Here is a 22,005-nt window from a genome sequence, read left to right on the forward strand (position 1 = left end):
TACCATAAGCCAACATTTTCATGCCAATCATCTGCCGCTATCACCTCATGTTTCAGCATGATAATTCAGGGTCCCATGTCGTAAGAATCTGTACACCATTTCTGGAAGCTGAAAATGTCCCAGGTCTTCCATGGCCTGCATACTCACCAGACATGTCACCATTTAGCATGTATGGGATGCTCTGGATCAACGTGTACGACAACGTGTTACAGTTCCCGCCAATATCCAGTAACTTCACACAGCCATTAAATAGTAGTGTGACAACATTCCACAGGCCACAGCCTGATCAACTCTATGCAAAGGAGATGTGTCGCACTGCATGAGGCAAACGGTGGTCACCCCAGATACTGACTGATTTTCAGATCCATGCTCCTACCTTTTTTTTTAAAGGTATCTGTGACCAGATGCATATCTGTATTCTTAGTCATTTGAAATCCATGGATTAGGGCCTAATGAATTTATTTACATTGACTGATTTCCTTATATGAACTGTAACTCAGTAAAATCTTTGAAATTGTTGCATGTTGCGTTTATATTATTATTCGGTGTAGTTTATACAATGGAGCATTCAAAGACTGACATTAATAGATCAAAATGTGATTAGAGCATTCAGATAATGTCACGAACGTCATCAGGGAAATGACCGGACCAAGGTGCAGCGTTGTGAGCGTACATTTCTTTTTATTTTGAATGTCGCAAACAAAAACAAGAACCAACACCACACCGCTTACTAGGGCTATACAGGCCACTAACAAAGTCAACTACCCACAACTAAGGTGGCAAAACAGGCTGCCTAAGAATGATTCCCAATCAGAGACAACTATAGACAGCTGTCCCTGATTGAGAACCATACCCGGCAAAAACATACAAACAGAAAACATAGAATGCCCACCACACATCACACCCTGACCTAACCACATAGAGAAATAAAACGTCTCTCTAAGGTCAGGGCGTGACAGATAAGGGCTTTTGTGAGTGAATTAAGAAGAAGGAGAGAATACTGTTGAGTAATAAATACATGAAAAATGATGCTGTATAAGCTTAAAAAATACTAAGGAGGACTGGGGGCTGACTGAGGGACAGCCGAGCATAGTCATGGAGCATGGACAGAAGCCCAACCGGGCACACATGTGGAGATCACAGACAGCAACATGGTCTCAGAGCATTTCATATTATTCTGTACGTAAATCTGATACATCTATTTGGTATTGTTTTTTGGATGCATATCATCCATTTCAAATGATATGTTACGAATTACAATCATACAAAAGTTACAAATGTTAGCTAGCTGGCTAACATTAGCTAGGGGTTAGGAATAAAGGTTAGGGTTAAGGTTAGGAGTTAGGTTGAAGGTTTATGGTAAGGGTTAGATTAAAGGGCTAGCTTAGGTTTAGGGTAACGCCCAGCCAGACACAGGCCTCGAGGGCTCGGACAGAGGCCCAGCAGGGCACAGGTGTTGAGGGCACATACAACGGATAAAGGCTGGTGTCTTTCAGGACAAGGCTCCCATCTGGCAACTTTTTGAAGGTGGGCCGCTTCATATCTGCTATTTGTAATTATGACTATAACATGTAACATTTAATCACAGTGAGCAGATCGGATGTTTAGTTGGAACATTAAATTAATAGTGTTTAACCTTTAGCTAACATCTCAACTTGCTCAGCACATTAGAACACACAACACACAAGCATAAGTAAGTGCATGTGTATTCAATATCAACAGCTAGCTAGCTGTAGCGTTGGTGAAGTAATTTCAAAGTATCTAATTTTAGCTAGCTGGGTGTGACAAAACAAAGGCCTAATATAAAATCACACAATGATTTCAGCTTAGTATGGAAATATTGGGGCTGACAGATTATTTTGATGATAATGTGACAAACTATTCCGATCATCTATCAAGGAGAGCAGGAAATGTGGAAACAAATGTGCTTGAAGGAAATGAGACTCCTTCACTCAAGCATCATTATGCAAATTACATTTAGGCTACATGGGATTAATCACAAATTAAATGTGTAAAGTAGTACAAATACATGTACAGTAGCTAGTTGTGCTAGACATTTTATCGATAAAAGGATATGTAGCATATTGTTTTTAAATATTTGCATGCTTTTCTCCTCCCAGTAAAAAACAGCTGATTCATAGGGGGTGTAGCGGATCTCAAAACTCTTCTGCGAAGGACTCAGGTAGGAGGATACTCTTGTGCTTCCTCTCTGGGAGAAGGCTATCGAGTCGGGACGGCCACTCCTCTGTTGGCCTTTTCTCAATTAGATTTGCTCAAGTCCTGCGTCCTCTCTTCTGTGTCCTCTCTCGCCTTCTTTTGAAAAAGTTTAAATTACGTTTACAGTGTTGGATCCCAAAATAAATGTGTAATGTCATTAAAACAAATTGAGTCAGACGTGAAAGACAAATTGGAATTCGTAGCATATCATACGTTTAGCAAAATCTTAACATATTGTACATGTTGCTAATTTGTAATGTATTGTACGTTTTGGAAATTCTTAACATCATACAAATTGTAATTCATATCATATGAAATGGATGATGGACATTCCTAATAATACATACAATATGAAATGTAACATATCATATTAAATGGAGTATCTTTGATATACATACAGAATAATATGAAATCCTCTGAGTATAGGTTGGGTCACGGAGAAAGGGTGGAGGAGTTGAGGAGAGTTCAGGGTTTTGTCCAACCCATAATCTCCCAACTAAATGTACCCTTTGAACCTGTGTTTCAGGCCAAATTTAGAAGTCTCGCAAAATAAACACTTGCCGAAACCCGGGATCGAACCAGGGACCTTTTGATCTTCAGTCTAACGCTCTCCCAACTGAACTATTTCAGCCATCCTGCTAAAATATTATTTCTCATTATTTTCTAAGGTGTCTTGTTAGCTGTCTAATTGATTTAGTTGACTTTAGGATATTTTCTATCCTTTTATTTTGTCAAATCTTAACTGTATGGTAGGTATCATTTCTATTGCATAAAGGCTTTTTATATTATGATCTGTTTTTGTCTTCGCCGAATTGTCCACATGTAAAATACATAGCAGAGGATGGTTTCGATCCATCGACCTCTGGGTTATGGGCCCAGCACGCTTCCGCTGCGCCACTCTGCTATCTGGTAATAGCGAGTGACAAATGCCTCCACATGGATGGAGTAATCACGCACACGTTATTTTTTATGAATGTCACGAACCAAATGTAGACCTCTCGCAAAAACTGTTCCTGCCGAAACCCGGGATCAAACCAGGGACCTTTAGATCTTCAGTCTATCTGTTAATAGGTGGAGGGGACGAGCTTATGGTGTATACAATGAAGATCTTATCGGCTCCTTAATGTCACGAACCAAATGTAGACCTCTCGCAAAAACTGTTCCTGCCGAAACCCGGGATCGAACCAGGGACCTTTAGATCTTCAGTCTAACGCTCTCCCAACTGAGCTATTTCGGCCACCTTAAAGTGGTTGTGGTGTGGTTGGCTGTCTGGTGTATTCTGCTGACTTTAGGATCATGATTATTTTCTATTAATCTTTCTCCAACAGCGAGTGACAAATGCCTCCACATGGATGGAGTAATCACGCACACGTTATTTTTGAAGCGTCCACCTGCTGGTCCCCTGACAAACTCACACATACTTTCAATTAGAATTTTTGTTCAAATTAGGCTAACCCAATTACTGACGACAGCTACGCAAAGTCTTCTTCCTAACAGACACAGGCTCTCAATGTGTAATGGAAGTTCTAGAACTACTCAGATAAAATGACGTGTTATTTTATCCATTGTCCATGAGAGGGTGGTAGTGAACACATCAAATTTGCACCTACCCTTCAGGATGACGCAATATTAATGTGGTCTAACTCACCCATTCATACTTTATAGTTGATATATTATATAAGTATTGCTTACAAATACAATTTTAACGCATTCTTTGAAAACAAACGCATCCTTTTATTTTGTCAAATCTTAACTGTATGGTAGGTATCATTTCTATTGCATAAAGGCTTTTTATATTATCTTATGATCTGTTTTTGTCTTCGCCGAATTGTCCACATGTAAAATACATAGCAGAGGATGGTTTCGATCCATCGACCTCTGGGTTATGGGCCCAGCACGCTTCCGCTGCGCCACTCTGCTATCTGGTAATAGGTGGAGGGGACGAGCTTATGGTGTATACAATGAAGATCTTATCGGCTCCAACAGCGAGTGACAAATGCCTCCACATGGATGGAGTAATCACGCACACGTTATTTTTGAAGCGTCCACCTGCTGGTCCCCTGACAAACTCACACATACTTTCAATTAGAATTTTTGTTCAAATTAGGCTAACCCAATTACTGACGACAGCTACGAAAATGAGCCTCAGTTGATCTGGAGTCTTCTTCCTAACAGACACAGGCTCTCAATGTGTAATGGAAGTTCTAGAACTACTCAGATAAAATGACGTGTTATTTTATCCATTGTCCATGAGAGGGTGAACACATCAAATTTGCACTTACCCTTCAGGATGACGCAATATTAATGTGGTCTAACTCACCCATTCATACTTTATAGTTGATATATTATATAAGTTATAGTATTGCTTACAAATACAATTTTAACGCATTCTTTGAAAACAAACGTATCCTTTTATTTTGTCAAATCTTAACTGTATGGTAGGTATCATTTCTATTGCATAAAGGCTTGTTATATTATCTTATGATCTGTTTTTGTCTTCGCCGAATTGTCCTCATGTAAAATATATAGCAGAGGATGGTTTCGATCCATCGACCTCTGGGTTATGGGCCCAGCACGCTTCCGCTGCGCCACTCTGCTATCTGGTAATAGGTGGAGGGGACGAGCTTATGGTGTATACAATGAAGATCTTATCGGCTCCTTAATGTCACGAACCAAATGTAGACCTCTCGCAAAAACTGTTCCTGCCGAAACCCGGGATCGAACCAGGGACCTTTAGATCTTCAGTCTAACACTCTCCCAACTGAGCTATTTCTCTACCATAAGCCAACATTTTCATGCCAATCATCTGCCGCTATCACCTCATGTTTCAGCATGATAATTCAGGGTCCCATGTCGTAAGAATCTGTACACCATTCCTGGAAGCTGAAAATGTCCCAGGTCTTCCATGGCCTGCATACTCACCAGACATGTCACCATTTAGCATGTATGGGATGCTCTGGATCAACGTGTACGACAACGTGTTACAGTTCCCGCCAATATCCAATAACTTCACACAGCCATTAAAGAGTAGTGTGACAACATTCCACAGGCCACAGCCTGATCAACTCTATGCAAAGGAGATGTGTCGCACTGCATGAGGCAAACGGTGGTCACCCCAGATACTGACTGATTTTCAGATCCATGCTCCTACCTTTTTTTTTAAAGGTATCTGTGACCAGATGCATATCTGTATTCTTAGTCATGTGAAATCCATGGATTAGGGCCTAATGAATTTATTTACATTGACTGATTTCCTTATATGAACTGTAACTCAGTAAAATCTTTGAAATTGTTGCATGTTGCGTTTATATTATTATTCGGTGTAGTTTATACAATGGAGCATTCAAAGACTGACATTAATAGATCAAAATGTGATTAGAGCATTCAGATAATGTCACGAACGTCATCAGGGAAATGACCGGACCAAGGTGCAGCGTTGTGAGCGTACATTTCTTTTTATTTTGAATGTCGCAAACAAAAACAAGAACCAACACCACACCGCTTACTAGGGCTATACAGGCCACTAACAAAGTCAACTACCCACAACTAAGGTGGCAAAACAGGCTGCCTAAGAATGATTCCCAATCAGAGACAACTATAGACAGCTGTCCCTGATTGAGAACCATACCCGGCAAAAACATACAAACAGAAAACATAGAATGCCCACCACACATCACACCCTGACCTAACCACATAGAGAAATAAAACGGCTCTCTAAGGTCAGGGCGTGACAGATAAGGGCTTTTGTGAGTGAATTAAGAAGAAGGAGAGAATACTGTTGAGTAATAAATACATGAAAAATGATGCTGTATAAGCTTAAAAAATAGTAAGGAAGACTGGGGGCTGACTGAGGGACAGCCGAGCATAGTCATGGAGCATGGACAGAAGCCCAACCGGGCACACATGTGGAGATCACAGACAGCAACATGGTCTCAGAGCATTTCATATTATTCTGTACGTAAATCTGATACATCTATTTGGTATTGTTTTTTGGATGCATATCATCCATTTCAAATGATATGTTACGAATTACAATCATGCAAAAGTTACAAATGTTAGCTAGCTGGCTAACATTAGCTAGGGGTTAGGAATAAAGGTTAGGGTTAAGGTTAGGAGTTAGGTTGAAGGTTTATGGTAAGGGTTAGATTAAAGGGCTAGCTTAGGTTTAGGGTAACGCCCAGCCAGACACAGGCCTCGAGGGCTCGGACAGAGGCCCAGCAGGGCACAGGTGTTGAGGGCACATACAACGGATAAAGGCTGGTGTCTTTCAGGACAAGGCTCCCATCTGGCAACTTTTTGAAGGTGGGCCGCTTCATATCTGCTATTTGTAATTATGACTATAACATGTAACATTTAATCACAGTGAGCAGATCGGATGTTTAGTTGGAACATTAAATTAATAGTGTTTAACCTTTAGCTAACATCTCAACTTGCTCAGCACATTAGAACACACAACACACAAGCATAAGTAAGTGCATGTGTATTCAATATCAACAGCTAGCTAGCTGTAGCGTTGGTGAAGTAATTTCAAAGTATCTAATTTTAGCTAGCTGGGTGTGACAAAACAAAGGCCTAATATAAAATCACACAATGATTTCAGCTTAGTATGGAAATATTGGGGCTGACAGATTATTTTGATGATAATGTGACAAACTATTCCGATCATCTATCAAGGAGAGCAGGAAATGTGGAAACAAATGTGCTTGAAGGAAATGAGACTCCTTCACTCAAGCATCATTATGCAAATTACATTTAGGCTACATGGGATTAATCACAAATTAAATGTGTAAAGTAGTACAAATACATGCTAGTTGTGCTAGACATTTTATCGATAAAAGGATATGTAGCATATTGTTTTTAAATATTTGCATGCTTTTCTCCTCCCAGTAAAAAACAGCTGATTCATAGGGGGTGTAGCGGATCTCAAAACTCTTCTGCGAAGGACTCAGGTAGGAGGATACTCTTGTGCTTCCTCTCTGGGAGAAGGCTATCGAGTCGGGACGGCCACTCCTCTGTTGGCCTTTTCTCAATTAGATTTGCTCAAGTCCTGCGTCCTCTCGTCTGTGTCCTCTCTCGCCTTCTTTTGAAAAAGTTTAAATTACGTTTACAGTGTTGGATCCCAAAATAAATGTGTAATGTCATTAAAACAAATTGAGTCAGACGTGAAAGACAAATTGGAATTCGTAGCATATCATACGTTTAGCAAAATCTTAACATATTGTACATGTTGCTAATTTGTAATGTATTGTACGTTTTGGAAATTCTTAACATCATACAAATTGTAATTCATATCATATGAAATGGATGATGGACATTCCTAATAATACATACAATATGAAATGTAACATATCATATTAAATGGAGTATCTTTGATATACATACAGAATAATATGAAATCCTCTGAGTATAGGTTGGGTCACGGAGAAAGGGTGGAGGAGTTGAGGAGAGTTCAGGGTTTTGTCCAACCCATAATCTCCCAACTAAATGTACCCTTTGAACCTGTGTTTCAGGCCAAATTTAGAAGTCTCGCAAAATAAACACTTGCCGAAACCCGGGATCGAACCAGGGACCTTTTGATCTTCAGTCTAACGCTCTCCCAACTGAACTATTGTAGACCTCTCGCAAAAACTGTTCCTGCCGAAACCCGGGATCGAACCAGGGACCTTTAGATCTTCAGTCTATCTGTTAATAGGTGGAGGGGACGAGCTTATGGTGTATACAATGAAGATCTTATCGGCTCCTTAATGTCACGAACCAAATGTAGACCTCTCGCAAAAACTGTTCCTGCCGGAACCCGGGATCGAACCAGGGACCTTTAGATCTTCAGTCTAACGCTCTCCCAACTGAGCTATTTCGGCCACCTTAAAGTGGTTGTGGTGTGGTTGGCTGTCTGGTGTATTCTGCTGACTTTAGGATCATGATTATTTTCTATTAATCTTTCTCCAACAGCGAGTGACAAATGCCTCCACATGGATGGAGTAATCACGCACACGTTATTTTTGAAGCGTCCACCTGCTGGTCCCCTGACAAACTCACACATACTTTCAATTAGAATTTTTGTTCAAATTAGGCTAACCCAATTACTGACGACAGCTACGCAAATGAGCCTCAGTTGATCTGGAGTCTTCTTCCTAACAGACACAGGCTCTCAATGTGTAATGGAAGTTCTAGAACTACTCAGATAAAATGACGTGTTATTTTATCCATTGTCCATGAGAGGGTGGTAGTGAACACATCAAATTTGCACCTACCCTTCAGGATGACGCAATATTAATGTGGTCTAACTCACCCATTCATACTTTATAGTTGATATATTATATAAGTATTGCTTACAAATACAATTTTAACGCATTCTTTGAAAACAAACGTATCCTTTTATTTTGTCAAATCTTAACTGTATGGTAGGTATCATTTCTATTGCATAAAGGCTTTTTATATTATCTTATAATCTGTTTTTGTCTTCGCCGAATTGTCCACATGTAAAATACATAGCAGAGGATGGTTTCGATCCATCGACCTCTGGGTTATGGGCCCAGCACGCTTCCGCTGCGCCACTCTGCTATCTGGTAATAGGTGGAGGGGACGAGCTTATGGTGTATACAATGAAGATCTTATCGGCTCCAACAGCGAGTGACAAATGCCTCCACATGGATGGAGTAATCACGCACACGTTATTTTTGAAGCGTCCACCTGCTGGTCCCCTGACAAACTCACACATACTTTCAATTAGAATTTTTGTTCAAATTAGGCTAACCCAATTACTGACGACAGCTACGAAAATGAGCCTCAGTTGATCTGGAGTCTTCTTCCTAACAGACACAGGCTCTCAATGTGTAATGGAAGTTCTAGAACTACTCAGATAAAATGACGTGTTATTTTATCCATTGTCCATGAGAGGGTGAACACATCAAATTTGCACTTACCCTTCAGGATGACGCAATATTAATGTGGTCTAACTCACCCATTCATACTTTATAGTTGATATATTATATAAGTTATAGTATTGCTTACAAATACAATTTTAACGCATTCTTTGAAAACAAACGTATCCTTTTATTTTGTCAAATCTTAACTGTATGGTAGGTATCATTTCTATTGCATAAAGGCTTGTTATATTATCTTATGATCTGTTTTTGTCTTCGCCGAATTGTCCTCATGTAAAATATATAGCAGAGGATGGTTTCGATCCATCGACCTCTGGGTTATGGGCTCAGCACGCTTCCGCTGCGCCACTCTGCTATCTGGTAATAGGTGGAGGGGACGAGCTTATGGTGTATACAATGAAGATCTTATCGGCTCCTTAATGTCACGAACCAAATGTAGACCTCTCGCAAAAACTGTTCCTGCCGAAACCCGGGATCGAACCAGGGACCTTTAGATCTTCAGTCTAACACTCTCCCAACTGAGCTATTTCTCTACCATAAGCCAACATTTTCATGCCAATCATCTGCCGCTATCACCTCATGTTTCAGCATGATAATTCAGGGTCCCATGTCGTAAGAATCTGTACACCATTCCTGGAAGCTGAAAATGTCCCAGGTCTTCCATGGCCTGCATACTCACCAGACATGTCACCATTTAGCATGTATGGGATGCTCTGGATCAACGTGTACGACAACGTGTTACAGTTCCCGCCAATATCCAATAACTTCACACAGCCATTAAAGAGTAGTGTGACAACATTCCACAGGCCACAGCCTGATCAACTCTATGCAAAGGAGATGTGTCGCACTGCATGAGGCAAACGGTGGTCACCCCAGATACTGACTGATTTTCAGATCCATGCTCCTACCTTTTTTTTTAAAGGTATCTGTGACCAGATGCATATCTGTATTCTTAGTCATGTGAAATCCATGGATTAGGGCCTAATGAATTTATTTACATTGACTGATTTCCTTATATGAACTGTAACTCAGTAAAATCTTTGAAATTGTTGCATGTTGCGTTTATATTATTATTCGGTGTAGTTTATACAATGGAGCATTCAAAGACTGACATTAATAGATCAAAATGTGATTAGAGCATTCAGATAATGTCACGAACGTCATCAGGGAAATGACCGGACCAAGGTGCAGCGTTGTGAGCGTACATTTCTTTTTATTTTGAATGTCGCAAACAAAAACAAGAACCAACACCACACCGCTTACTAGGGCTATACAGGCCACTAACAAAGTCAACTACCCACAACTAAGGTGGCAAAACAGGGTGCCTAAGAATGATTCCCAATCAGAGACAACTATAGACAGCTGTCCCTGATTGAGAACCATACCCGGCAAAAACATACAAACAGAAAACATAGAATGCCCACCACACATCACACCCTGACCTAACCACATAGAGAAATAAAACGGCTCTCTAAGGTCAGGGCGTGACAGATAAGGGCTTTTGTGAGTGAATTAAGAAGAAGGAGAGAATACTGTTGAGTAATAAATACATGAAAAATGATGCTGTATAAGCTTAAAAAATACTAAGGAGGACTGGGGGCTGACTGAGGGACAGCCGAGCATAGTCATGGAGCATGGACAGAAGCCCAACCGGGCACACATGTGGAGATCACAGACAGCAACATGGTCTCAGAGCATTTCATATTATTCTGTACGTAAATCTGATACATCTATTTGGTATTGTTTTTTGGATGCATATCATCCATTTCAAATGATATGTTACGAATTACAATCATGCAAAAGTTAGAAATGTTAGCTAGCTGGCTAACATTAGCTAGGGGTTAGGAATAAAGGTTAGGGTTAAGGTTAGGAGTTAGGTTGAAGGTTTATGGTAAGGGTTAGATTAAAGGGCTAGCTTAGGTTTAGGGTAACGCCCAGCCAGACACAGGCCTCGAGGGCTCGGACAGAGGCCCAGCAGGGCACAGGTGTTGAGGGCACATACAACGGATAAAGGCTGGTGTCTTTCAGGACAAGGCTCCCATCTGGCAACTTTTTGAAGGTGGGCCGCTTCATATCTGCTATTTGTAATTATGACTATAACATGTAACATTTAATCACAGTGAGCAGATCGGATGTTTAGTTGGAACATTAAATTAATAGTGTTTAACCTTTAGCTAACATCTCAACTTGCTCAGCACATTAGAACACACAACACACAAGCATAAGTAAGTGCATGTGTATTCAATATCAACAGCTAGCTAGCTGTAGCGTTGGTGAAGTAATTTCAAAGTATCTAATTTTAGCTAGCTGGGTGTGACAAAACAAAGGCCTAATATAAAATCACACAATGATTTCAGCTTAGTATGGAAATATTGGGGCTGACAGATTATTTTGATGATAATGTGACAAACTATTCCGATCATCTATCAAGGAGAGCAGGAAATGTGGAAACAAATGTGCTTGAAGGAAATGAGACTCCTTCACTCAAGCATCATTATGCAAATTACATTTAGGCTACATGGGATTAATCACAAATTAAATGTGTAAAGTAGTACAAATACATGTACAGTAGCTAGTTGTGCTAGACATTTTATCGATAAAAGGATATGTAGCATATTGTTTTTAAATATTTGCATGCTTTTCTCCTCCCAGTAAAAAACAGCTGATTCATAGGGGGTGTAGCGGATCTCAAAACTCTTCTGCGAAGGACTCAGGTAGGAGGATACTCTTGTGCTTCCTCTCTGGGAGAAGGCTATCGAGTCGGGACGGCCACTCCTCTGTTGGCCTTTTCTCAATTAGATTTGCTCAAGTCCTGCGTCCTCTCTTCTGTGTCCTCTCTCGCCTTCTTTTGAAAAAGTTTAAATTACGTTTACAGTGTTGGATCCCAAAATAAATGTGTAATGTCATTAAAACAAATTGAGTCAGACGTGAAAGACAAATTGGAATTCGTAGCATATCATACGTTTAGCAAAATCTTAACATATTGTACATGTTGCTAATTTGTAATGTATTGTACGTTTTGGAAATTCTTAACATCATACAAATTGTAATTCATATCATATGAAATGGATGATGGACATTCCTAATAATACATACAATATGAAATGTAACATATCATATTAAATGGAGTATCTTTGATATACATACAGAATAATATGAAATCCTCTGAGTATAGGTTGGGTCACGGAGAAAGGGTGGAGGAGTTGAGGAGAGTTCAGGGTTTTGTCCAACCCATAATCTCCCAACTAAATGTACCCTTTGAACCTGTGTTTCAGGCCAAATTTAGAAGTCTCGCAAAATAAACACTTGCCGAAACCCGGGAACGAACCAGGGACCTTTTGATCTTCAGTCTAACGCTCTCCCAACTGAACTATTGTAGACCTCTCGCAAAAACTGTTCCTGCCGAAACCCGGGATCGAACCAGGGACCTTTAGATCTTCAGTCTATCTGTTAATAGGTGGAGGGGACGAGCTTATGGTGTATACAATGAAGATCTTATCGGCTCCTTAATGTCACGAACCAAATGTAGACCTCTCGCAAAAACTGTTCCTGCCGGAACCCGGGATCGAACCAGGGACCTTTAGATCTTCAGTCTAACGCTCTCCCAACTGAGCTATTTCGGCCACCTTAAAGTGGTTGTGGTGTGGTTGGCTGTCTGGTGTATTCTGCTGACTTTAGGATCATGATTATTTTCTATTAATCTTTCTCCAACAGCGAGTGACAAATGCCTCCACATGGATGGAGTAATCACGCACACGTTATTTTTGAAGCGTCCACCTGCTGGTCCCCTGACAAACTCACACATACTTTCAATTAGAATTTTTGTTCAAATTAGGCTAACCCAATTACTAACGACAGCTACGCAAATGAGCCTCAGTTGATCTGGAGTCTTCTTCCTAACAGACACAGGCTCTCAATGTGTAATGGAAGTTCTAGAACTACTCAGATAAAATGACGTGTTATTTTATCCATTGTCCATGAGAGGGTGGTAGTGAACACATCAAATTTGCACCTACCCTTCAGGATGACGCAATATTAATGTGGTCTAACTCACCCATTCATACTTTATAGTTGATATATTATATAAGTATTGCTTACAAATACAATTTTAACGCATTCTTTGAAAACAAACGTATCCTTTTATTTTGTCAAATCTTAACTGTATGGTAGGTATCATTTCTATTGCATAAAGGCTTTTTATATTATCTTATAATCTGTTTTTGTCTTCGCCGAATTGTCCACATGTAAAATACATAGCAGAGGATGGTTTCGATCCATCGACCTCTGGGTTATGGGCCCAGCACGCTTCCGCTGCGCCACTCTGCTATCTGGTAATAGGTGGAGGGGACGAGCTTATGGTGTATACAATGAAGATCTTATCGGCTCCAACAGCGAGTGACAAATGCCTCCACATGGATGGAGTAATCACGCACACGTTATTTTTGAAGCGTCCACCTGCTGGTCCCCTGACAAACTCACACATACTTTCAATTAGAATTTTTGTTCAAATTAGGCTAACCCAATTACTGACGACAGCTACGAAAATGAGCCTCAGTTGATCTGGAGTCTTCTTCCTAACAGACACAGGCTCTCAATGTGTAATGGAAGTTCTAGAACTACTCAGATAAAATGACGTGTTATTTTATCCATTGTCCATGAGAGGGTGAACACATCAAATTTGCACTTACCCTTCAGGATGACGCAATATTAATGTGGTCTAACTCACCCATTCATACTTTATAGTTGATATATTATATAAGTTATAGTATTGCTTACAAATACAATTTTAACGCATTCTTTGAAAACAAACGTATCCTTTTATTTTGTCAAATCTTAACTGTATGGTAGGTATCATTTCTATTGCATAAAGGCTTGTTATATTATCTTATGATCTGTTTTTGTCTTCGCCGAATTGTCCTCATGTAAAATATATAGCAGAGGATGGTTTCGATCCATCGACCTCTGGGTTATGGGCCCAGCACGCTTCCGCTGCGCCACTCTGCTATCTGGTAATAGGTGGAGGGGACGAGCTTATGGTGTATACAATGAAGATCTTATCGGCTCCTTAATGTCACGAACCAAATGTAGACCTCTCGCAAAAACTGTTCCTGCCGAAACCCGGGATCGAACCAGGGACCTTTAGATCTTCAGTCTAACACTCTCCCAACTGAGCTATTTCTCTACCATAAGCCAACATTTTCATGCCAATCATCTGCCGCTATCACCTCATGTTTCAGCATGATAATTCAGGGTCCCATGTCGTAAGAATCTGTACACCATTCCTGGAAGCTGAAAATGTCCCAGGTCTTCCATGGCCTGCATACTCACCAGACATGTCACCATTTAGCATGTATGGGATGCTCTGGATCAACGTGTACGACAACGTGTTACAGTTCCCGCCAATATCCAATAACTTCACACAGCCATTAAAGAGTAGTGTGACAACATTCCACAGGCCACAGCCTGATCAACTCTATGCAAAGGAGATGTGTCGCACTGCATGAGGCAAACGGTGGTCACCCCAGATACTGACTGATTTTCAGATCCATGCTCCTACCTTTTTTTTTAAAGGTATCTGTGACCAGATGCATATCTGTATTCTTAGTCATGTGAAATCCATGGATTAGGGCCTAATGAATTTATTTACATTGACTGATTTCCTTATATGAACTGTAACTCAGTAAAATCTTTGAAATTGTTGCATGTTGCGTTTATATTATTATTCGGTGTAGTTTATACAATGGAGCATTCAAAGACTGACATTAATAGATCAAAATGTGATTAGAGCATTCAGATAATGTCACGAACGTCATCAGGGAAATGACCGGACCAAGGTGCAGCGTTGTGAGCGTACATTTCTTTTTATTTTGAATGTCGCAAACAAAAACAAGAACCAACACCACACCGCTTACTAGGGCTATACAGGCCACTAACAAAGTCAACTACCCACAACTAAGGTGGCAAAACAGGGTGCCTAAGAATGATTCCCAATCAGAGACAACTATAGACAGCTGTCCCTGATTGAGAACCATACCCGGCAAAAACATACAAACAGAAAACATAGAATGCCCACCACACATCACACCCTGACCTAACCACATAGAGAAATAAAACGGCTCTCTAAGGTCAGGGCGTGACAGATAAGGGCTTTTGTGAGTGAATTAAGAAGAAGGAGAGAATACTGTTGAGTAATAAATACATGAAAAATGATGCTGTATAAGCTTAAAAAATACTAAGGAGGACTGGGGGCTGACTGAGGGACAGCCGAGCATAGTCATGGAGCATGGACAGAAGCCCAACCGGGCACACATGTGGAGATCACAGACAGCAACATGGTCTCAGAGCATTTCATATTATTCTGTACGTAAATCTGATACATCTATTTGGTATTGTTTTTTGGATGCATATCATCCATTTCAAATGATATGTTACGAATTACAATCATGCAAAAGTTAGAAATGTTAGCTAGCTGGCTAACATTAGCTAGGGGTTAGGAATAAAGGTTAGGGTTAAGGTTAGGAGTTAGGTTGAAGGTTTATGGTAAGGGTTAGATTAAAGGGCTAGCTTAGGTTTAGGGTAACGCCCAGCCAGACACAGGCCTCGAGGGCTCGGACAGAGGCCCAGCAGGGCACAGGTGTTGAGGGCACATACAACGGATAAAGGCTGGTGTCTTTCAGGACAAGGCTCCCATCTGGCAACTTTTTGAAGGTGGGCCGCTTCATATCTGCTATTTGTAATTATGACTATAACATGTAACATTTAATCACAGTGAGCAGATCGGATGTTTAGTTGGAACATTAAATTAATAGTGTTTAACCTTTAGCTAACATCTCAACTTGCTCAGCACATTAGAACACACAACACACAAGCATAAGTAAGTGCATGTGTATTCAATATCAACAGCTAGCTAGCTGTAGCGTTGGTGAAGTAATTTCAAAGTATCTAATTTTAGCTAGCTGGGTGTGACAAAACAAAGGCCTAATATAAAATCACACAATGATTTCAGCTTAGTATGGAAATATTGGGGCTGACAGATTATTTTGATGATAATGTGACAAACTATTCCGATCATCTATCAAGGAGAGCAGGAAATGTGGAAACAAATGTGCTTGAAGGAAATGAGACTCCTTCACTCAAGCATCATTATGCAAATTACATTTAGGCTACATGGGATTAATCACAAATTAAATGTGTAAAGTAGTACAAATACATGTACAGTAGCTAGTTGTGCTAGACATTTTATCGATAAAAGGATATGTAGCATATTGTTTTTAAATATTTGCATGCTTTTCTCCTCCCAGTAAAAAACAGCTGATTCATAGGGGGTGTAGCGGATCTCAAAACTCTTCTGCGAAGGACTCAGGTAGGAGGATACTCTTGTGCTTCCTCTCTGGGAGAAGGCTATCGAGTCGGGACGGCCACTCCTCTGTTGGCCTTTTCTCAATTAGATTTGCTCAAGTCCTGCGTCCTCTCTTCTGTGTCCTCTCTCGCCTTCTTTTGAAAAAGTTTAAATTACGTTTACAGTGTTGGATCCCAAAATAAATGTGTAATGTCATTAAAACAAATTGAGTCAGACGTGAAAGACAAATTGGAATTCGTAGCATATCATACGTTTAGCAAAATCTTAACATATTGTACATGTTGCTAATTTGTAATGTATTGTACGTTTTGGAAATTCTTAACATCATACAAATTGTAATTCATATCATCTGAAATGGATGATGGACATTCCTAATAATACATACAATATGAAATGTAACATATCATATTAAATGGAGTATCTTTGATATACATACAGAATAATATGAAATCCTCTGAGTATAGGTTGGGTCACGGAGAAAGGGTGGAGGAGTTGAAGAGAGTTCAGGGTTTTGTCCAACCCATAATCTCCCAACTAAATGTACCCTTTGAACCTGTGTTTCAGGCCAAATTTAGAAGTCTCGCAAAATAAACACTTGCCGAAACCCGGGAACGAACCAGGGACCTTTTGATCTTCAGTCTAACGCTCTCCCAACTGAACTATTGTAGACCTCTCGCAAAAACTGTTCCTGCCGAAACCCGGGATCGAACCAGGGACCTTTAGATCTTCAGTCTATCTGTTAATAGGTGGAGGGGACGAGCTTATGGTGTATACAATGAAGATCTTATCGGCTCCTTAATGTCACGAACCAAATGTAGACCTCTCGCAAAAAATGTTCCTGCCGGAACCCGGGATCGAACCAGGGACCTTTAGATCTTCAGTCTAACGCTCTCCCAACTGAGCTATTTCGGCCACCTTAAAGTGGTTGTGGTGTGGTTGGCTGTCTGGTGTATTCTGCTGACTTTAGGATCATGATTATTTTCTATGAATCTTTCTCCAACAGCGAGTGACAAATGCCTCCACATGGATGGAGTAATCACGCACACGTTATTTTTGAAGCGTCCACCTGCTGGTCCCCTGACAAACTCACACATACTTTCAATTAGAATTTTTGTTCAAATTAGGCTAACCCAATTACTAACGACAGCTACGCAAATGAGCCTCAGTTGATCTGGAGTCTTCTTCCTAACAGACACAGGCTCTCAATGTGTAATGGAAGTTCTAGAACTACTCAGATAAAATGACGTGTTATTTTATCCATTGTCCATGAGAGGGTGGTAGTGAACACATCAAATTTGCACCTACCCTTCAGGATGACGCAATATTAATGTGGTCTAACTCACCCATTCATACTTTATAGTTGATATATTATATAAGTATTGCTTACAAATACAATTTTAACGCATTCTTTGAAAACAAACGTATCCTTTTATTTTGTCAAATCTTAACTGTATGGTAGGTATCATTTCTATTGCATAAAGGCTTTTTATATTATCTTATAATCTGTTTTTGTCTTCGCCGAATTGTCCACATGTAAAATACATAGCAGAGGATGGTTTCGATCCATCGACCTCTGGGTTATGGGCCCAGCACGCTTCCGCTGCGCCACTCTGCTATCTGGTAATAGGTGGAGGGGACGAGCTTATGGTGTATACAATGAAGATCTTATCGGCTCCAACAGCGAGTGACAAATGCCTCCACATGGATGGAGTAATCACGCACACGTTATTTTTGAAGCGTCCACCTGCTGGTCCCCTGACAAACTCACACATACTTTCAATTAGAATTTTTGTTCAAATTAGGCTAACCCAATTACTGACGACAGCTACGAAAATGAGCCTCAGTTGATCTGGAGTCTTCTTCCTAACAGACACAGGCTCTCAATGTGTAATGGAAGTTCTAGAACTACTCAGATAAAATGACGTGTTATTTTATCCATTGTCCATGAGAGGGTGAACACATCAAATTTGCACTTACCCTTCAGGATGACGCAATATTAATGTGGTCTAACTCACCCATTCATACTTTATAGTTGATATATTATATAAGTTATAGTATTGCTTACAAATACAATTTTAACGCATTCTTTGAAAACAAACGTATCCTTTTATTTTGTCAAATCTTAACTGTATGGTAGGTATCATTTCTATTGCATAAAGGCTTGTTATATTATCTTATGATCTGTTTTTGTCTTCGCCGAATTGTCCTCATGTAAAATATATAGCAGAGGATGGTTTCGATCCATCGACCTCTGGGTTATGGGCCCAGCACGCTTCCGCTGCGCCACTCTGCTATCTGGTAATAGGTGGAGGGGACGAGCTTATGGTGTATACAATGAAGATCTTATCGGCTCCTTAATGTCACGAACCAAATGTAGACCTCTCGCAAAAACTGTTCCTGCCGAAACCCGGGATCGAACCAGGGACCTTTAGATCTTCAGTCTAACACTCTCCCAACTGAGCTATTTCTCTACCATAAGCCAACATTTTCATGCCAATCATCTGCCGCTATCACCTCATGTTTCAGCATGATAATTCAGGGTCCCATGTCGTAAGAATCTGTACACCATTCCTGGAAGCTGAAAATGTCCCAGGTCTTCCATGGCCTGCATACTCACCAGACATGTCACCATTTAGCATGTATGGGATGCTCTGGATCAACGTGTACGACAACGTGTTACAGTTCCCGCCAATATCCAATAACTTCACACAGCCATTAAAGAGTAGTGTGACAACATTCCACAGGCCACAGCCTGATCAACTCTATGCAAAGGAGATGTGTCGCACTGCATGAGGCAAACGGTGGTCACCCCAGATACTGACTGATTTTCAGATCCATGCTCCTACCTTTTTTTTTAAAGGTATCTGTGACCAGATGCATATCTGTATTCTTAGTCATGTGAAATCCATGGATTAGGGCCTAATGAATTTATTTACATTGACTGATTTCCTTATATGAACTGTAACTCAGTAAAATCTTTGAAATTGTTGCATGTTGCGTTTATATTATTATTCGGTGTAGTTTATACAATGGAGCATTCAAAGACTGACATTAATAGATCAAAATGTGATTAGAGCATTCAGATAATGTCACGAACGTCATCAGGGAAATGACCGGACCAAGGTGCAGCGTTGTGAGCGTACATTTCTTTTTATTTTGAATGTCGCAAACAAAAACAAGAACCAACACCACACCGCTTACTAGGGCTATACAGGCCACTAACAAAGTCAACTACCCACAACTAAGGTGGCAAAACAGGCTGCCTAAGAATGATTCCCAATCAGAGACAACTATAGACAGCTGTCCCTGATTGAGAACCATACCCGGCAAAAACATACAAACAGAAAACATAGAATGCCCACCACACATCACACCCTGACCTAACCACATAGAGAAATAAAACGGCTCTCTAAGGTCAGGGCGTGACAGATCATGATCATGATTCATCAAATTTGCACTTACCCTTCAGGATGACGCAATATTAATGTGGTCTAACTCACCCATTCATACTTTATAGTTGATATATTATATAAGTTATAGTATTGCTTACAAATACAATTTTAACGCATTCTTTGAAAACAAACGTATCCTTTTATTTTGTCAAATCCTAACTGTATGGTAGGTATCATTTCTATTGCATAAAGGCTTTTTATATTATCTTATGATCTGTTTTTGTCTTCGCCGAATTGTCCACATGTAAAATACATAGCAGAGGATGGTTTCGATCCATCGACCTCTGGGTTATGGGCCCAGCACGCTTCCGCTGCGCCACTCTGCTATCTGGTAATAGGTGGAAGGGACGAGCTTATGGTGTATACAATGAAGATCTTATCGGCTCCTTAATGTCACGAACCAAATGTAGACCTCTCGCAAAAACTGTTCCTGCCGAAACCCGGGATCGAACCAGGGACCTTTAGATCTTCAGTCTAACGCTCTCCCAACTGAGCTATTTCGGCCACCTTATTTTCTATTAATCTTTCTCCAACAGCGAATGACAAATGCCTCCACCTGGATGGAGTAATCACGCACACGTTATTTTTTATGAATGTCACGAACCAAATGTAGACCTCTCGCAAAAACTGTTCCTGCCGAAACCCAACCAGGGACCTTTAGATCTTCAGTCTATCTGGTAATAGGTGGAGGGGACAGATTCGTAAGAATCTGTACACCATTCCTGGAAGCTGAAAATGTCCCAGGTCTTCCATGGCCTGCATACTCACCAGACATGTCACCATTTAGCATGTATGGGATGCTCTGGATCAACGTGTACGACAACGTGTTACAGTTCCCGCCAATATCCAATAACTTCACACAGCCATTAAAGAGTAGTGTGACAACATTCCACAGGCCACAGCCTGATCAACTCTATGCAAAGGAGATGTGTCGCACTGCATGAGGCAAACGGTGGTCACCCCAGATACTGACTGATTTTCAGATCCATGCTCCTACCTTTTTTTTTAAAGGTATCTGTGACCACATGCATATCTGTATTCTTAGTCATGTGAAATCCATGGATTAGGGCCTAATGAATTTATTTACATTGACTGATTTCCTTATATGAACTGTAACTCAGTAAAATCTTTGAAATTGTTGCATGTTGCGTTTATATTATTATTCGGTGTAGTTTATACAATGGAGCATTCAAAGACTGACATTAATAGATCAAAATGTGATTAGAGCATTCAGATAATGTCACGAACGTCATCAGGGAAATGACCGGACCAAGGTGCAGCGTTGTGAGCGTACATTTCTTTTTATTTTGAATGTCGCAAACAAAAACAAGAACCAACACCACACCGCTTACTAGGGCTATACAGGCCACTAACAAAGTCAACTACCCACAACTAAGGTGGCAAAACAGGGTGCCTAAGAATGATTCCCAATCAGAGACAACTATAGACAGCTGTCCCTGATTGAGAACCATACCCGGCAAAAACATACAAACAGAAAACATAGAATGCCCACCACACATCACACCCTGACCTAACCACATAGAGAAATAAAACGGCTCTCTAAGGTCAGGGCGTGACAGATAAGGGCTTTTGTGAGTGAATTAAGAAGAAGGAGAGAATACTGTTGAGTAATAAATACATGAAAAATGATGCTGTATAAGCTTAAAAAATACTAAGGAGGACTGGGGGCTGACTGAGGGACAGCCGAGCATAGTCATGGAGCATGGACAGAAGCCCAACCGGGCACACATGTGGAGATCACAGACAGCAACATGGTCTCAGAGCATTTCATATTATTCTGTACGTAAATCTGATACATCTATTTGGTATTGTTTTTTGGATGCATATCATCCATTTCAAATGATATGTTACGAATTACAATCATGCAAAAGTTAGAAATGTTAGCTAGCTGGCTAACATTAGCTAGGGGTTAGGAATAAAGGTTAGGGTTAAGGTTAGGAGTTAGGTTGAAGGTTTATGGTAAGGGTTAGATTAAAGGGCTAGCTTAGGTTTAGGGTAACGCCCAGCCAGACACAGGCCTCGAGGGCTCGGACAGAGGCCCAGCAGGGCACAGGTGTTGAGGGCACATACA

The 22,005-nt window shown here is 40.5% G+C and overlaps 10 non-coding genes across 10 annotated transcripts; all 10 read right to left on the reverse strand.

Annotated features, from left to right (window-relative positions):
* Window positions 1–2,775: 2,775 nt before the first annotated feature.
* On the reverse strand, window positions 2,776–2,848 carry trnaf-gaa (transfer RNA phenylalanine (anticodon GAA)). The gene has a single exon. It is a non-coding gene; the product is annotated as a tRNA-Phe (tRNA).
* Window positions 2,849–3,381: 533 nt separating this feature from the next.
* Window positions 3,382–3,454, reverse strand: trnaf-gaa (transfer RNA phenylalanine (anticodon GAA)). The gene has a single exon. It is a non-coding gene; the product is annotated as a tRNA-Phe (tRNA).
* Window positions 3,455–4,920: 1,466 nt separating this feature from the next.
* On the reverse strand, window positions 4,921–4,992 carry trnaf-gaa (transfer RNA phenylalanine (anticodon GAA)). Its single transcript has one exon. It is a non-coding gene; the product is annotated as a tRNA-Phe (tRNA).
* Window positions 4,993–8,002: 3,010 nt separating this feature from the next.
* Window positions 8,003–8,075, reverse strand: trnaf-gaa (transfer RNA phenylalanine (anticodon GAA)). The gene has a single exon. It is a non-coding gene; the product is annotated as a tRNA-Phe (tRNA).
* Window positions 8,076–9,561: 1,486 nt separating this feature from the next.
* On the reverse strand, window positions 9,562–9,633 carry trnaf-gaa (transfer RNA phenylalanine (anticodon GAA)). Its single transcript has one exon. It is a non-coding gene; the product is annotated as a tRNA-Phe (tRNA).
* A 3,018-nt stretch (window positions 9,634–12,651) lies between these two features.
* On the reverse strand, window positions 12,652–12,724 carry trnaf-gaa (transfer RNA phenylalanine (anticodon GAA)). Its single transcript has one exon. It is a non-coding gene; the product is annotated as a tRNA-Phe (tRNA).
* A 1,486-nt stretch (window positions 12,725–14,210) lies between these two features.
* On the reverse strand, window positions 14,211–14,282 carry trnaf-gaa (transfer RNA phenylalanine (anticodon GAA)). The gene has a single exon. It is a non-coding gene; the product is annotated as a tRNA-Phe (tRNA).
* A 3,018-nt stretch (window positions 14,283–17,300) lies between these two features.
* On the reverse strand, window positions 17,301–17,373 carry trnaf-gaa (transfer RNA phenylalanine (anticodon GAA)). Its single transcript has one exon. It is a non-coding gene; the product is annotated as a tRNA-Phe (tRNA).
* Window positions 17,374–18,859: 1,486 nt separating this feature from the next.
* Window positions 18,860–18,931, reverse strand: trnaf-gaa (transfer RNA phenylalanine (anticodon GAA)). Its single transcript has one exon. It is a non-coding gene; the product is annotated as a tRNA-Phe (tRNA).
* A 1,413-nt stretch (window positions 18,932–20,344) lies between these two features.
* On the reverse strand, window positions 20,345–20,417 carry trnaf-gaa (transfer RNA phenylalanine (anticodon GAA)). Its single transcript has one exon. It is a non-coding gene; the product is annotated as a tRNA-Phe (tRNA).
* Window positions 20,418–22,005: the final 1,588 nt, after the last annotated feature.

This window comes from Oncorhynchus mykiss, chromosome 6 (genome assembly GCF_057628025.1).
Source record: "Oncorhynchus mykiss isolate SJ-2025 chromosome 6, ASM5762802v1, whole genome shotgun sequence".
NCBI classification, from domain to species: Eukaryota; Metazoa; Chordata; class Actinopteri; order Salmoniformes; family Salmonidae; genus Oncorhynchus; species Oncorhynchus mykiss.